Source organism: Pogona vitticeps, chromosome 1, assembly GCF_051106095.1.
Source record: "Pogona vitticeps strain Pit_001003342236 chromosome 1, PviZW2.1, whole genome shotgun sequence".
In the NCBI taxonomy this organism is placed as follows: domain Eukaryota; kingdom Metazoa; phylum Chordata; class Lepidosauria; order Squamata; family Agamidae; genus Pogona; species Pogona vitticeps.
In genome coordinates, this window is record NC_135783.1 from 202,510,371 (window position 1) to 202,528,986 (window position 18,616).

The window sequence follows — 18,616 nt, forward strand, 5'->3', positions numbered from 1 at the left end:
ATGAATGGATGTTTCTTTTCCAAGACACTGAAACCAACGGAAGGCTCAAGATTGAAGGGAAGGAGGTGATGGGAAAGGTCTCTCCTGAGCCCCTGGAGGGCTGATGTGATTCGGAATGGACAGTGCCAGATGGGATACCTTTTAGGGGCTACAATCAGAATACTTTAGGTGATCATTAGCATACAGTATTTTAAAGGCAGAGGGGTTGAAGGCTTGTGCTGGCAACTGAAAGACACAGGTTCTAGCTTACCTCCACTCCGCCAATAAAAATCAATGGTTGACCTTGGGCTAGCAATTACTTTTCCATTGGAGCGATCTCACAGGATTGTTGCAAGAGGGCTGGCATGTATATCACTTTGAGCTTATTTACAATAACAACTCCAGCGGCATCAACAACAACAACTACTCCTATGGAGCTGCTGCAACAACTGCTGCCTCTCAGACATCACAAACAGCATTTATTACAAACACGGATCTCACACAACAGCTGCTTCAGTAGAAATCCACTTGATTAGTTTACATGCTTGGCAGGTACCCAGCAAGGTATCTGGGCCTCCTCCAAGAGCCGTTCGTCAGACACTGCTGTGGATTTGCAACCTCCGTTAATTCCAGCACGGCTTGTGCAGAGGCAGCGGCAGCAACAACAGCTCATTCTTGACAATCACATTCCTACCAGTTCAGACCAGAGCTCTAGCTGTCATGGCTTTAAGAGACAGCAAAGATTAAACAGAAGAGTTATGTGGCAAAGACACTCCAAGTGCAGCGTCTTGACTGTTACTTCCTTTCTCTATAAAGTGCCGCATGTGGGAATACCATGCAGTGTTCTGGGGAGCAGCTTTACAGTCAACCCCTTTACAGTTGAAACAATTGCCGCTCTGTTGTCCCAGATTTGACACCATGATCTAGTGCATTTTCTGCTCTCTTTGGGGCCCGAGCGGCAGAGGACTGGCATTTTTGTGGCATTATGCATTTGACCTTATCAATGGAGAAGAGCCTGTAGGCTGGGGAGAAAGGGCTCAGTCTTTCATCATCCCTAAAACCCTAATTGATGCCTTTGAATTGTGGTGCTGGAGGAGGCTCTTGAGAGTCCCCTGGACTGCAAGGAGAACAAACCTATCCGTTCTGAAGGAAATAAACCCTGGGTGCTCACTGGAAGGACAGATCCTGAAGCTGAGGCTCCAATACTTTGGCCATTTCATGAGAAGAGAAGACTCCTTGGAAGAGACCCTGATATTGGGAAAGAGTGAAGGCAAGAGTAGAAGGGGACAACAGAGGATGAGAAGGTTGGACAATGTCATCAAAGATACCAGTATGAATTTGACCCAACTCCGGGAGGCAGTGGATGACAGGAGAGCCTGGTGTGCTCTGGTCCACGAAGAGTCGGACACGACTAAACAACAACAACAACAACAACAACAACAAAACCCTATCAATAATTCTAAAAGCTATATTTTACCCTCATAGCAATATAAAAGCTCTTAAGGTTTAATTGCTCTTAATGCAAACCAATTATGGAAATCTCTAAATTATACAGTAGAACTCTGTTGCAAGCAATAGGTGGTGTGTCCCCTACCCCCGCTTCTCAATTCTTGCCTGTGCTGTTGTTTGTGGACCTTGTCTCTAAAAGAGAAATGCAAACCTTTTTTTAAAAAAATGAACAGTTTGCAAAGAAATTCTGGTGACAGCCCATTTCTACTTTGAGTATAACTGACAACTTATTTGTACACCGATGCTGAAAAAACCATGCTGAAGATCTAAGTGACCCTCACTCAGAATAAGCTACAGGAATACAGCCAGCCCATCAGCAGAGTAGTGCCATGGTCCAATGGGGTTCAGCACATGGAATGACCCCTTGAAACACAACAATTTTTTCTTCCCAACACATGTCAAGTATTCAAATAAGCTGAGAAAAGGAGACAAACAATTGGCTCAGGGGTCACTGTGTTACGGGGGGCATCATTGAACATGAGCAGGAGCAGACCAACTATGGGTAGCTTGTAGAAAATTCTAGATGTTAAGCAATGCATGCTCTTAAAATACTGTAATGTTTTCTCCACATAAATTCCTGGCCTTGTTAAGCCATACACTGTCAGCGCTCAGAAGAAACACTTCTGTTTTCCACCTGCCAAAACACCTCTGTGTTCCACCTAGTGATGACTTCAAGAACCAGATGGATTTATCTGTTTAAAGATGGGGAATTAACCATTGCTTCTTTATTCGACGATGTGGTAATGACATTAGCAGAATGCAGCAAAGATGACTTTGTGGCTGTGAATTAGGAGTAATCCATCAGGATGTTCACATAAGGTAAAACAAAAATGCTGATGATTACTGTTCTAATAAATCAATTCAGGATAGAACAGAATAAAATCTAGATATGAGTACAACAGCCCCTTCTGGATATGTCAGTATGCTGAAGGCCAATCTAGAGACACTCTTTTAGCAGCCCTTCCGTTGCAGGAGAAAGAGCAAAGAACAATAAACTATTTCCTTGTAGAAGTAGATGAATAATCTAAGGAGGAAGTGATCAATGATGTCAAGACGGACACCCTTGTTGGCAATACCCACGCCCAGTCTGCCTCCCTGTCAGCCCCACACAGGTCACTTCAAATACAAATGCAGTCCTTATAACAAAAGCCTTGAGTCACAGGTGCAACCTGGTACCACCTCAGTGCCCAACAGAATACGGTTGTGCAGCATTTCCTCCCATGCCATTTTTAACTTAAATGCAGACTTCATGGGTGGAATATCGGCCACATTGCTACTTCCTCCTGTTGGAAGTAATCAGGAGTAACTCAGCTTACACTCAAGGAGATGCATGTCTTTGCATGGGGAAGAGTTGAGAGGGAGAGGACTAGATTGTCCTTCACCCGCTCTGAATTGTGCTGACCTTCTTTCTCTTTTAGATTGCTATTCCAAAGAATGCTGATGTCCCTTCTTTCTTTTTCACACCTTTCCAAGGTGGAGGCATCTCACTTTTGTTCTGTAGAGATGAAAAAGGTACCAATGGCTCCTGACACTTCCAGCTGAATTGACTAGAACTAGGACTTCCATCAGTTTTCCTAAAACAAATGTATTTCTCTAATAAGCACAATATTTCTTATTTTCTTGTAAAACAATGTGGGTGCAATTCCTTTACTTGTGTCCAGGTAGTGATTTTGAATTTCAAAGGGCTGAATCTACCAGGTAATGTTGCTCCTGTACTTCTGTGTGCTTATTTTCCAACACCACTCATCCTTTTTGGTTTTTACTTAACAGCTCACCTGATGAAACATTCTGAAGAATTTGAATTTAGGATGATACGAAGAGAAGTATTGCCTATATTTTAATTTGTCCCAAATTCAAAGAAATTTTTTTCCTGCTCCCCCACCAACGGTGTCATCCTTTCCAGAAATGTTATATCTTTAAAGAGGGATGGAAACATTGGCATGAACTTTTGTGGACAACACCACATACATTTCATCAAGATCATTCGAAATCATGTGCTACAATTAATGAAGGCTTAAAACAAATAAACCTTGTAAGTCTTCAAGACTATGTGTTTATGCTGTAACATGCTACGATGGCTGTCCCCCTGAAGATGCAGCACGCAGGATACCATGGTTGATGCTGTTGAAAGCTGCTGAGAGTTCATCAGAACCAACATGGACATCTGCCCCTGTCCAATTCCCCATGTGGGTCATCCACCAAGACAACCAAATCAGTCTCTGTCCCATGAGGAGGCGTGAAGCCAAACTGAATCTTCCTCTTTGTACTAGATGAAGCCTATTTTACAACATCCCAAATAATGATTAGTGCTGTTTAAATAAGTCAGTTTATAAATATTTTGTTTTGGAATCCTAATAGTAATGAAAAGATAGACATTAATATAGTTTTGGGAGGATTCTCCTTTTTTTGTTTGTTGAATGGAAATTTATCTATCAGCAGAAGCACTAGAGGTCCCAATGACTAAGGCAGAAAAACAGCTAGTACTATCTCTTTGCTATCACCTGCCTCCCCATGGATTAGTAGAAGTGTGAATCTTTGTATTTTTGGATGAAAATCCCAGAATACCCCACAGAACACAATTCCCTGAGGAATTCTGAGAGTTGCAGTCTAAAACCACTAACATGCACACTACTCGCTTTGCTACATCTGGTAAGCTTGACTTCTGACCATAGAAACAGATGGCAGCACTCCAAAACTCTCACTCTGGTTGATGCTGTCACAGAGTAAGGGATTGTGGGAAAAAGTCACCGTGCACACGTTGCCAAAGTTGAGATCCACACCACTATGAAAGAGGGCTGGCTACAGGATTCTCTGGGATATTCCAGAAGGCAGCAGAGGTGCCCCCTTGCAGTCAGATCCTTAACTTCTTTCACCAAATATTGGGTCTGGTTTTTACAGAGTTCATTTTCAGAAACAGAAGACCACAGAGGTATCATTTTCCATACATATCTACACTAAGTGCCTTTTCAGTCTTTAATGATATTGCCATTTCAAGACACTGATAGATGGAAGCCAACGTGATTCAAACGTGTATGCTTTCTTTCTGCTTTCTATTATTTGAACTGTTCTTGTTATATTTGCATTATTTTCATAACTTTTCTCCAATATTGCAACATATGCCATTTGTAGGCCATCCGTGTTTTTTTAAGAGTCTATATATAACTTTGATGCCTTTTAAAAATTGTATTACATATAAATCCTAAGACATTTACCAGATTAAACGGAATACCGTGGTTAATCATTAATATGATGATTATGATGATGGTGTGTGTGTGTGTGTGTGTTTGTGTGTGTGTGTGTGTTTGTGTGTGTGTGTGTGTGTGTGTGTGTGTGTGTGTGTGTGTGTGTGTGTGTGTGTGTGTGTGTGTGTGTAAAAAAGACAAAGTTCTTTTAATGTTAATACAAGACAAAGCTCCTGGGCCTTTATAAAAATCTGATATGAAACTTCCTGAGTAATCATACTATTGGTGACACTTTCCTATTTGGAGTTAAAGCTATTTCCTCCCTGATCTTTTAACTCTGATAAAACTGAATCTATTTCGGGCAACACCATTTCATTGGTTTCATTATAATTATAAAATTAACTATAAATTGTATATTCTTAATTATAATTATTTGAAGTCTAGACATCATGCTCTTTCCTTTGAAAGTGTTGATTTCTTTGATTACTAAAATACAAACAAACAGAACATACAAACTTGGAAGTAATTCAACATACTGTACTGTCAATCCACACGCTGAATACATATTAGGCCAGCATACACAGAGGCCTTGATGATGCCTCAACAACCCAAGACAACATTGTTACTAGCAATTTTAGCATCAAGGGCAAATGGTACCACCAACGACCTCCCCATCTTGAGGCAAGGGAAACCCCCCGCCCAAGAAAAGGAAGATTGTAGTGCCCCTCAAAAGGAAGAGAATATGTTTCAAGAAAGAAAGAAAGAAAGAAAGAAAGAAAGAAAGAAAGAAAGAAAGAAAGAAAGAAAGAAAGAAAGAAAGAAAGAAAAAGAAAGAAAGAAAGAAAGAAAGAAAGAAAGAGAATAGGGCCAGGAAGTGTTGCTATTTATCTTCTCAACGTTGACCAGTAAGTTCCCTTCTATGTTCCAGCACCCTCCAAATGCTGAAAGCCCCAGTTATGGATCTGGCTCAAAGTACTGTAATTACTGCACTAGCTAGGATGCAGTTAGATGTTAGAACATTTAATCAAGTGTAACTCTATTTGATTGTTAGTCAAGCCAGTGTGCAAACCTTATTGCACTGCCCAAGTACCTGCTCCCCAAATTCTAGAGATGGTCCTGCAGAGGTAAGATTTTTGCATTTCAAAACTCCATATCCTGGAGATCAAACAAATCTGATTTCCTCTTAAAGAGCTTGTTTTTCATTTACTCTGTGTATTGAAATGGCTTGATACACCACCATATTAATTAATTGAGAGTTCTTAGTTCTTGTGCCACCTATATACCACTCTCAGATCCATTTCGTGGCCACATCATCCCTAAAGCACTCTGAGAATTGTTTTCGGAAAGTGCTTAATATTCTGAATACAGATACGATCCGACGGCTGGAAAGGTGTATGCCTTGATGGCTGTGGAAAAGGCTGCCTTAACAGGAGCAATCTCCCTTACATAACCATTTCGTCTGCTGGGGAAATCACTTCAGACTGGCCCCCAAAAGTAGAAGCCCTACAGCTGGACCAAAAAGGCCCAGATTGGACATGGTTTGGGGTCAGGCTGGAGCAAATTTTCCCAAACATCGTCTGATTGCCAGGAAATAGATTACACCAGACCACTCCACCAGCAGTCCAAATTGATATCTATTACCCTGTGTGATCAAACCTTAAGTTCCAGGGTCTTTTTAGCTGGGAGTCATAACAGTTACAGTGTTGCCTAGTTTTGCTACTATTTTCCAACTTCGTAACAATGCTCACTTCCCCTTTTAGAAAGTGTCAGACATGTTCTCTTTTAAAACGTTGATGTTCTTCTTTGGCTTATGTCACAAAAATAGATACCTGATTTTGGCATTGTACAATACAATGGAAACATACCCATGTATTTGCTGACTTGTAAATAAAGCAGAACGTTTCTGCATGTGTTTGTTTCTATCAAAAGATCTCTGAATTGGTGAGGGCTTCCTGGAGACACAACCTTTCTCACAGATACTATTGAGGTTGCAACTTAAATAACTGAGTAGGGTGTATCTTGACTGGGTCATACAGGCTGGAGGTTTGTGGAAGTAGTGGTCCTTTTACCAAAACAGAGGAAGAAACACATATTTGTGTACAGATGCAACTCTTTTCAAAGCAGATAATTTTATAAGCTACATCTCAACTGTCTATCCTACCTGGGGATCCTGGGAGTTGTAGTCCAGATAATTTCGCTGAAATATTCTGGGAATTGCAGCTATCTTACTGCAAACGATTCCCAAAATGTAAGAATTGAAAACATAGAATTTACACAGTTGTCACAACTTAAGTAATTGGGTGATCAGATGGCAGGAGTTTGATTGGCCAATTGTCTTAATTTAGGCAATCTCTGTAGATTTTACCTGTTGCATACCAAGACTCGGGGGGGGGGGGAGAGTTGCTACCAGTACCTTGGGTCATCTGTCTGCCCTCACCAGGCACTCCAAAGGGGGGGGGGGTCTGGTCAGAAGTGCAACTCAGGGGTTCCAAAGTGGGCACTGAGGAAGGAAGGCAAACATCAGCCACAGGGCCGACATGTGGAGCAGCTAGGAGAGCAGGAGCAACACTGGGTCATAAAAAAAGGGAAGAAGAGGAGGAGGAGAGGGCCAGTGAGACTGACAGGGAAAGGACAACATCATCTGAGGCAACAGGTGTTTGTGAGGACACCTCTGAGGGAGAAGAAACTCTGGTGGCCTTTTCCACGACCAGAGAGGTGGAATACCATCTGGAGAATGGTTCCTAGAGAGAGGTCCTCATAGAGGTATCAGTAGCAGACAGATGCTGTTGCTGTGGCAGGGCCCCCATATTTACTCCTCCAGCAACTCCTCTTCATGTCCACAGCAACCAACAAGACCAGCAGCTCTGACTCCAACTCAACAGCAGTGCTAGTGAATACAAAATGTCGGAAAGAAAGGCAGCAACATGTATTCAGGAGGAGCTGGGAAGCAGGTATCCCTCAGCTCCCTATACAGGCCAGCCTTAAGGGAGTGGGATGGACTGCGGGACTTCTGAACCTCGTGCGTCTTCCTAGAATGGAAAACCAGGCAGCCTTCATGGATTTGACTTGGGAGAAAGACAGAAGGGACATTGGCCGGGGGGGGGGGCATAATCTAGTGCTGGAAACCCAGCCCCTCCACAGGACACCCTGGCCGGATGAAGAGTGGTGGAGCGGCTACTTTTATATTCCCTTCCTGGTCCAAAATAAAGCCTGGTTCTGTCTACAGTGATTGTCTGGAGCCTATAGAGTTGATTTTTGAGAACACTTTGGCCAGCAACACTGCCACCAGCAGAGGGGCAGTGGCACTCAGAATGACTCAGCATGCAACTGATAATGCCTATGATGAGTTCGTAACTCTGGGCCATTTGCCCCCCAAGGGTTATACTACCCAGGAGAATTTTGGCCGATAGAAGTAAGCGAAACAATATATATATATAAAAGGAAGAAAGTCTAGAATGACTTTGATTATAATCATAATGCATATGATTATAATCAAAGGTGAATGAATATTTTCATAATTTAATACAAATCTTCAGAGGAGTCAAGTTCTTCTCAATAGCTTGTGCTGATGGTTGTTGTAGGTTTTTCAGGCTCTTTGGCCGTGTTCTGGAGGTTTTTCTTCCTAACGTTTTGCCAGTCTCTGTGGCCGGCATCTTCAGAGGACAGGAGCTAGAACTCTGTGTTCTGGTGTAGTGTGTGGGATAGTTGAGTATTTGCAGCTATGGGACTACTTGCAGCTTGTGCTGAGTTTACTTCTTTTCATAAAAAAGAAAAGCAATTTGTTTATCAATGAACAGGTTGCTTATCCTTCTGATGCACACATTTGTTCAATCAATTTGAATGCCAGGACTAAATCCATACGCTTCTACCTGCTAAGTTAGTTCTTGCTTTTCCATTTATAAACAAGTTCTGAATGCATTACAAGAGTAACTCTAAAACAACCGGAATCAGGAGGGCTCCTGGGAGATTATTCCAGGGCCACACAAAAGAATAGGTTTCCTCTGCTGAGGTTGGAGACATAGTTCCGACCTTGGAGAAATTCCAACCTTGGTGTCTCACTACTTGCCTTGAAGGAAATATCCATATAGCCTTCACCTCAGAGCTCTGATGCTGGAGAGGAGGGAAACAGGTCAGATCAGTGTGGAGTCTTTGTGGAGCAGGGAAAAGTTTTGGATCTGAAGGACACAAATCCTTCCTAACCACAACCACAACCCCACCCACAGTAGTTGGGCAGGAGGTGGGTGGCTTTCTGCTAGCCTTGGAGTTGGTATAAAGCTTCCCTTCCTATTCTTGGCAGGAATGGGAAAGAGAGTTAAATGGAAGGAAAGGGAAAGACAAACCAAAAGCTTTCCTCTTACCCTTCTACTGCCTGGCCAACAGCAAGACCTCCACATTAATGCCCTGGGCTGTCTAAGGAGCTCCAACATCAGAATTATCTGAGAATTAGAATTTTTATTATTTTTCTACCTGGTTTTGATCCTAGATGGGCTTTCCTGGAAGCAGACCCCATTGAATGCAGTGGGACGTAATTCTGACTTGACATGTATAGGATGGCACCGGAGTTACTCGTAAGGCAAATCACTAAAGCTCAGTTCATATGACCTACGTAGTACATATTTGAAAGCGGTGCTTCTCAAATGGTGAAAAATGTTTGTCACTGTGCCCTTTTTCTTTGTCTGGAAAGAGAACCTGTCAAATCACAGAGAACGGACATTTCTCGAACAAGTCTTGTTAGACCCTAAGACCCCTGTCAGAAATTACAAAGAAGAATTGTGTAGGGTTTAGAATGTCTTCTTACACCTCAGCACAGACATTTTCTTGAACAATCACAATGATAATACGGTCCAGTATATTTGTAATATCTCTGACAAAAAGTCTGGCTTCTGCAACAGAGGCAAACCTCCTTCTCTGGTGATTCCCTCATTATCAGCCTGTCAGCACATCTGGAGTCCTTCATTTTCCTTCCCAGGCTTTCTAGAGAGACCCTCAGGAATGTGACTTGCGCTAAATGAGGAAACCAAGAAATCACTCTGGTCACTGACGAAGGGCCACCTCATTGGCCATTATCACCAGGCAGCTTGTCTTCCAGCTGTCGAAAGGAACAGGTGCTGAAGAGGAGGGGAGTGAAAAAGGCTCTCCTTGAATTCCAGGAAAGAACCACTGAGAGAAAGAACCCCTGTTTCCATGAGGTGTGTAAACACCACACACACACTGAGGGTGCTTCAATTTCTGAGGTATAAACTAGGGAACCCTTTGCTCTTGTAAACAACTCATAGATGGTTCTCTGGAACAGCCGTAGAAAAACAAAAACATATGGGTCTCCTACAGTTTATAAAGTATTATCTTCCCTATTGACACAGCGTCTGGTAGATAAACTGCTTGGAAAGGAAAACCAAGGGAAGTTGTGGTAGTGCTTATTGTGGCTGGCACAAGATAAACAAAGCCAAAAAAGGGAAAGGGGGGGAAAAGCCATAAAGAGGAAAGTCCTTTGCCTTATGTGAGTCTTCCATTGTTGTTTATAGAAGTCGCCCAAAAGGAGAGAAGGGAAACAGTTGTTTCCTGCATGTAACATGTGGTTTGTCATTTGCCCAACAATTTTATAAAATGATTGGTCACCTTTATTCTGCTTCCCTGGAGCTGGAGATAAAAGCACTCGCACAAAACTCCTGGCTGTTTTTGAGGTAGATGTTTCCCTTGTAGTTGATTTGATTTCTGCTTTTGATGAATCCAAAGTCATTTGTTTTTACTGTATTTGCACAGGTAGACAACCTTAGGGCTGTGTTGTATGCTTGTTTTTTTTTCCTCCTGAAGCGGCATTGCTCTCAGACCTTCATTACAGTGTTCCAGTTGAAGGAAGCTGTGACTGGCGCTTTTTCTTTTCCTTGTATACGTCAAGAACAACAATGACGGGTGGGGGGGTGGGGAGTCAAAAGGCAGTAAACCAGCCATTGGAAATTGTGATGAAAGACTGGAAAGTGGGCACTGGAGATTAACAACATAGCCCTGTTCTTAAGACCCTATAGGGGTCAACTAGGTTTCTTAAGAGACCTTTTATTTTTGAAATGAGAGGCAGCTTATTAGAACTGCTTGCATCCACAAAAGAAAGACATCATGGTATAAAGAGGTGAAAACCTCTCTGTATGTGGTTCCTTCCATTTCAAATATCCAAGGTAGGGGGGCAAACTTTTATGTGTGTAACTATGCCCTGCTTTTAAAGGCTTAAGAAACCATCTAATCCAGGACAATGACTTGTCTGCACGTCTTGAACTTTATTAGTCTGTCTGTCTCTCTCCTGTCATAACTGAACCCCCGCTTCACAGTACCTGAATCCGTCTCTTGGCTCTGTTCTGCTAACGTAAAGCTCAAAGCTTCCCATACTCATGTGTACAGGATCAAACTAGATGGGATGATCAGCTCTGCACTTAGAAGCAGTGCTCCTTAAAGTAAAAACAGCTATCTGATTGTCCTCGGGCACCCTTTTCCTTACATTCGCTTTTTGCAAATTAAATTGCTTTCTTTCATGATTAATCACCAGGTGGTGAACAGACATTCAACTGGAAGTCTGATTGTTCAGACACAAAGCTCTGAAGGAATGGCATGGCTGGAGAGAGGTAGTCATCCCCTTTCAATGACGATTTCAGCCCATCACGGAGTGTGGCACCTTTGACAGTTGCATGAAAGAGAGAATCCTAGCAGCTTTAGCTTCCATGACAAGATAGATCTTAAAAGCACAGGAGAACGGCCCCCCTTTTTAATGTAGTCCCTACCTGACACAACATTCGCCTCCTGGACCTCTCTCCCCACCACCACCGCCATCCACAATTTTTGTCAGGCAGACACTCACACTATCTGACAACCCAACTATTATACTAAAAAGGGGGGTTCAAAGTTTTTCCTGTAGCGGGTTGTTCCCACTACAACTCTAAGATTGACTATCTTCAGTGTTCTGTTTCCAAGGGAACCGTTTTTAATGAAACCCCAGACAAGCCCCACTCCTTAATGAAACAGTTTTAAAACAGTTTGGAAAAAGAGAGAGAGAGAGAGAGAGAGAACCCATCTCTGAAACCCTGCCCTTCCAGCAGCAATTTAAAAGCCTGCCTAAAAAGAAAGAGCTGGTGGAAGGACCGCAGGGAGGGGCCAGATTCATTTCCTGGGATGGAGAGTCTCACAGCCTGGGAGCAGCCACTGGAAAAGCCCTCACAAAACACACCTGGGAGGGATTGGGGCCAAGAGAAAAACCTCTTCTGAAGACCTTAAAACCCAGGGAGGCTCCTGTGGGGAGATTCCCAAGTGGTTTTTCTCAGGCTCAACCTTATTCTTCGATTTAATCTACTAACCCGTTGCCCAAATATCACTTTCCCTGCTCTATTTGATTTATGCCTGCCAGTTGGAAACTTCTGAAGCTACTGCAGTGATATCACCAGCTTAACTTCCAGACTCCATGATCTGTCACAAGACTTCTTTCTTGGAGGAAAAAAATCCAAATTTTTAGGCCAAAATGCTATTGCTAGGGCAAACTAGAATAAATCTACAGTATTAACCAAGAGGATTTACCTATGTGCTGATCAACCATGCAGTATCCATTTGACTTCTGTATTAATAATCAATATAAGAACAGTGATGAGGTTTCTGCTTTCTGATGGCCCGGCATGAGTGTAAGCAGAGAGTGACATGGGAGAGGGCCTTCTCTGTCGCTGCTCCCAGACTGTGGAACTCCCTCCCACAGGAGGCCAGACCGGCCCCACCTTTGCTGTCCTTCCACAGCAAATACATTTCTCTTCAGGCAAGCCTTCCCCCACTAACTAGCTACCTGTGTGTGGTTTTTTAAAGAAGGATTGTTAATCATGACTGCTTTGATTGGATTTTTTGTGCTGCTTGTGTTTTCCTTTTTTTGTGTTTTCCGTTTCTCAGAGTAGCATTTTAAAAATATTTGTAGACTGTTCTTAGCTTTGATATTGTCTTTCAGTGATATAAGCTGCCTTTTCATACTTATTGTTCTTAGCTTTAAATATTGCCTTTTAATGGTATTAACCACCACTGTATACCCACTATTTACTGCTTTAAATATTGTCTTTCACCGTTGTAAGCCACTTTGGGTCCTTTTCAGGTTCAAAGGCAGGGTAAAAATGTTTTAAATAAAAAAATTAAATAAATAAAGCTGTTGCCATAGTCATATATAAAGATATCAATCACTGTGCTATATCCAGATCCCACTAATAGCAAATATTTTTGTTAAATCTTTTCTCAAGCCTTTAATGGAACATCCTGGTCTAGACACAGGCTACTGTTTCCACGTCTAGGCTCCCTTTGAGACAATATATGGATACTTCATAATAAGTACAGTAACTTAAAAGTACCCAGGCTTATGCAGAGATAAAAGAGCATTCGTTCAGATTGGGTGGGTATGTGTGTATGTGCGTGCGTGCGTGTGCGTGTGTGCGTGTGCGTGCACGCACACACACACATACACACACACACACACCCTTTTGCTGTACCCAACAACGTAAAGGGTTGAACTGATGTTCAACCAAGAATAACTTTTGAACTTCCTAGCCTTATGCAAGAAGAAGACCAAAATCAAGGTACCCTGATGGTGTATAATCTTCAGACCCGGAAGATTTTACTTTATAGCAGCATTCAAGATTGTTACAGACAGCTGGAAAGTGAGGGGTTAAACTGTAACAGCAAAGAAGATCAGTTTGACCTTAATTTCAAAGGGATCTTACAGTGTTCTAACTTTCCTTCCTCTCTTCCTTTCTCTATCCCTTCCTCACAGGGCTCACCTTTCATTCACCCTGCTATCTGATCTTCAAACAGAGAAACAAGTCATGAAGGCACATACCAATGAGGGTATCTCAGGATGCTTCAGGGGTTCCTTGTGCTGCCAATCGAAAGCCAGTGTACAGATTTCGTAGTTCTGCCTGTCACTGATTTTCTGTAGTAATAAAAAGAAAGGACAACTGGAAGGAAGGGATAGAAAAAGAAGCCGTCAGGAGATTAAAAAAATATGAAGGGATGACTGCATAATAAAAACCTTGTTTAGAAGCATCCTTGTTCTTCACGAGAGAGATCACATTGCACTCAGTTTTTTTATTGTTCCTGAACAATTTGAATATCAGCTTTGGTTAAGCTGTGGTTCCATTTTGAAAGATAGAAAAATGGCCTCGGAGAGTTTGAGTACATGGGCCGTCTAGTCCACTGGAGGGACAAGGTGCTTCGCTCTTGAAGACAGCCATCTTTGTTCGAGCACACCAGCCTGCCCCCTATCCGTACCTTTCTGAAACCCTTCTACATTTACTTCTTCTTTTTTTGGTGCGAGTAGGATCACTCTGGTTTGGATCAATTCCATTGTGTGTGATCACTGGAACTCATTCCAAGCAAGCCTTCCGGTTTGAATTTGCTAATATTGTGAAGTGGCTTAATACATTTCTTGGCAAAAGGACAATGGAAAGTGATTTGTTTTAATTTTTTACTATCACTCCAGCATTGCATGAGTTTAAAAAATAAAATAAAATCTTGCCTTTGTCTTGTCTTAAAGGGCTGGTCAAGGAATCGCCTGCAGTGAAATCCATGGCAGTGGCTTCAACGGCAGGTTCCTCCACTGGCCCTTTAAGAAATGGCAAAGAAAAGATTTTTCAAATGTTTTTAATAACCGATGAAGCACAACAGCAATAGTCCATATACATTAAAATAAAATCACTTCCCCTGCCCCTCTGCCAAGCACAGGAAGTAATTAATTTGCCAATATTCTGAAATGGCTCCTTTAGTAAGCCAGTTTACAATATTGGCAGACACGATTTCTGTGTGATCCATTAGATCACACTAATCAAGCTGAGATGGACACAAATTTTGGTTTGGAGGTTTGTGCTGATGCACATGTGCACTCCGCAGGTGCTGTGCATTCCCTTCTCCCACCTTCCTGGCCAATGACCCACTCACCAGTCAGAGCACGCTCCTCCCCATCTCCTCTTCAGCTATTTGACCACTGCCCAGCAGGAGCATGGGTTTGCCTGTTCCTTCCTCCTAGTTTCCTTCCTCCATGCTCCTGCCAGAGACTGGTCAACCAGCCAAAGAGGAGGAGGAGGAGGAGGAGGAGAGGAGCATGCATCAGTTGGTGAGTGGGTAATTGGCCAGGAAGGTGGGGGAAAGAAAAAAAGGTTCATGTCCATCTCTAAAAGCAGACCACACTTTCTGCCACTAGTGTAGCCACACTCTTAGACATGCACCCCAGCTTTTATTCAACCTTCAAAAGATATATGTACTGTATTATGTGCTGCATTTCCTAGTCTCATAAGCAAGCTCAAGTTGATATTTGAATTTAAAATTGTTTGGTAGAAAATTTCCATTTTACTTTCAAAACAGCAATTACATATTGTTAGGGTTAGAACAAAGGTGTTATCCAGTATTGGATTTGCTATACAAGCTGTAGCACAAGAAGGTTAAACATGAAGTTGTGTAAGAAAATGCAAAGTAATTCGCACAACCACAGGCACAACTTCTTATACTGCTACTAGTGTTGCATTGTAATCCAGCAGCGATGCACTAGTGATGATTGGACACCCACTAATTCAATTGAATCATTGCATTAAAAATAATAGGAGTGCCAAAGAGCCCAGTAAACCAAAGTATCATCATCCCCTTGCTTCAGTCGAATCTTGTCCTTGAACCGATTCTTTCCTATTGATCTATTCAAAAGCCAGACCAAGCCTAGATATTTTACCAACAACGCTGCTTTTGGAAAATGCAACCCCATTGTTTTGCGTGCTGTACGATGTTTTTAATTACAGTATATATTGGATTTCTCCCCCCTTCTTAGTTGAAGAAAATCAACTTCTGATTAACTTGTCCAGTTTTTAGCCTCTCTGTTTCCTATTACTTTCCCCTGCCAAAAAAATAGGTGCGGCAGGAATTTGCCCCAAAACAAGAAGTCTTGATTAATTTAACTTTGCGCATGGCTAATGTTTCAAAAATGTGGAATTTTTGAGTGGAACCAAATTTCTGGATTAGTACTTTGTATTTGCAGAATCTGTCTTAGAATGAATAAGATGCAGATCCCAATTTGGGATACATTTCTATTTATAATAATTAAAACTAGAGGCCAGGTTCCTTTAATAATTCTTCTTAGTAGGGGAGGACGAGTAGATTGACATCTGTCTTTTATCTACACCAGTGGATGGATGAAATGGGAAGACACAGACTGATTGCGCTCATTTGGGACTATGATTCTAGCATTGATTATGCATGCTCATCTCTCTCTGGGACACAAAGATAAGTGAAAAAATATCCAGATTATTCCCCCTGGCAATTGAAGGTGTACAATTGCATGTGCAATTTCAGGAAAGTTGAAGGATAAATGTTTTAATCACCTGAAAAATTCAGCATATAACCCTCAGTTGAAAGACAGAAAGAAGTTTCCCATTATATTTTTCTAAATGTAAGCTATGTTTAAATTAACATCACATATTTTCTATATCAATATTCACCTTGGCTTCTTGTTCTAATTTTTCACATTTCAGTTACTGAACTATCGGGGTGCAACAGGTCACCCTGAGTCACTTCTCTTGCATTCAGCTAGTTCTGATCCCCTTGATTTGCATACTTTTTAGTCATCCCTATAAACAGACAGAAAGTTTGGCTCAGGCTCTTACTCTGGTGCAATGGGACGAAAACATTTCGCCCACCTGCATCCATCAAGGTGCCACTTTTGGAAAGCGATCTGAGGAACTATTGTACATATTCCATTCAACCTGGGGAAGAGGTTACAGGCCAAAAGAAATCCAGCCACACCCATGAAGTCAATTCAATTCATTGCCCATCTATGACTACTCTGCTATTTACTACCTGTGACAATAACAGAAGCTTGTATAACACTCTGGAAGTTTCCAGACCCAAGAACCTTGGATTAAATTTTCTGTGTCTATAGAATAACTGCAGTATAAAGAGAGGGTGGTTAGAACACCTTCTGAGAAAGCTCACGTTCACAGGCAAGCACCACAAAATGTGTTAACTAGGTCTGGGTCTCAAAACTGGTGGCCGACTCCCCAGACCTCAAGCAACGTAGAAATGTTAGGTCAAGATAAATTTTAAAGCAAACTTTTCTGGAGCTGAGAACTGATTTTAGAAGGAAACAAACCAGAGGCTCCCTCCACCGTTGCACACTAATTAGGGGCAGGGGAATGAAAGATGGGAGGAACAGATTTGCTATCTTTTTAGTTTCAGGAAAGAGAGAGTTAATAATTAATAATTAATGGCAACATATCCTCTTCCCCTCCCCTCCCCTTCCTTTCTTTTTCATTAATTTATCTCTTTAGTCTGGATTCTACCTACAGTCAACATCCTGTATCAGAGGGAAAACACCGCTCCTAATCACTCCAGACTTCAAAGCTGCAACATTGACCTTGAGATCATGTTGGCTATTATACAATGTAAAGCGCCCTTGCATTGCAAAACCTGCAATACTGTTGTTGTTGTTGTTGTTGTTGTTGTTGTTGTTGTTGTTGTTGTTGTTGTTGTTGTTGTTGTTGTTGTTGTTGTTGTTGTTGTTGTTGTTGGTTAAGCACTTTAGCAGTAAGGCTCACAAATTCGCCAAAGTGTTCAGCCTTTCAAGTAAGAACTGGGGCTAGAAATGAATTTCTTGCACCATGATTTCTTTGGGCGAGCCACCTGACTTCTCTAGCATGGGATTGGAAAACTAATCTCTGATGGGCTTTCATGAGATGCACTCAAGATGCACAAGCAATTTTAATACACCTTAGGATGTGTTGGTACATCACAACTGTAGTGTGCTGATTCAAAAAAGTGCAGAGTTACTATTGTGGTACGTGTTGCTCCTGGTCATCTTGGGACTCTTCCTTTAAAAGATAACAATTTGTGATAAAGCTAGTTTTCACTTTGTGTGTAAATGTACACGATGATGTCATCTGGAGGGGGACGAGCCTGGGTGAATGTCAGGTTTGTGGGTGCCTCCTCCCCGCTCATCCCCAAGCACACTTGGGTGCAGAAGAGATCTAAAGAATACATTTTGATTTCTTAACTAACTACAGTTTGTGTTTACATCCAACATGGACAAACTATGATTGGTTTAAACCATGGTAAATGTGAGCAAGCTAGGTTCAGAAACTGCAGTGGAATCCTCACTTATTTGAGTAAACCATAGTAAGCATCCAGATGAGCACTACCTCCTGTCACAGAAAAAAAACTAGCTATATTTCTATCTAATTCCATGTGAACCATACAACATGATCCAGCTCAGGGACACCCAAGACGGACAGGACATAGTGGACATTCTGACTAAACACAATCCACCTGGAGCAGGAATTGGCAATGCCACTCCAGTATCTTTGCCAAGAAAACTCCATGGACAGAAACAAAAGGCTAAACCGTATGACGCTGGAAGATGGGATCCTCAGGTCGGAAGGTGTCAATCATTCTACTGAGGAAGAGCAGAGGACAAGTAGAAGTAGCTCCAGAGTTGGGCCAAAGCCAAAAGAACACTCAGCTGCAGACATGCCTGGAAGTGAAAGGAAAGTCGGATGCTGCAAAGAAAAATACTGCATGGGAACTTGGAATGTAAGATCTATGAACCTTGGTAAGCTGGATGTGGTCAAACAGGAGATGGCAAGAATAAACATTGACATCCTGGGTTTCAGTGAACTAAAATGGACGGGAATGGGTGACTTCAATTCAGACAATTATCATATCTACTATTATGGGCCAGAATCCCATAGAAGGAATGGAGTAGCCCTCATAGTCAACAAAAGAGTGGGAAAAGCTGTATTGGGATACAATCTCAAAAATGATAGAATGATTTCAATACGAATCCAAGGCAAACCTTTCTACATCACAGTAATCCAAGTTTATGCACCAACCACTGATGCTGAAGAGGCTGAAATTGACCAATTTTATGAAGATTTACAATGCCTTCTAGAACTGACACCAAAGAAAGA

General features: G+C 41.9%; 1 long non-coding RNA gene across 1 annotated transcript; it reads left to right on the plus strand.

The window, feature by feature from the left end:
* Positions 1 to 10,306: 10,306 nt before the first annotated feature.
* LOC144589496 (uncharacterized) lies at positions 10,307 to 17,562 on the plus strand. Its single transcript, XR_013545643.1, has 2 exons — positions 10,307 to 10,351; positions 13,447 to 17,562. It is a non-coding gene; the product is annotated as an uncharacterized LOC144589496 (long non-coding RNA).
* Positions 17,563 to 18,616: the final 1,054 nt, after the last annotated feature.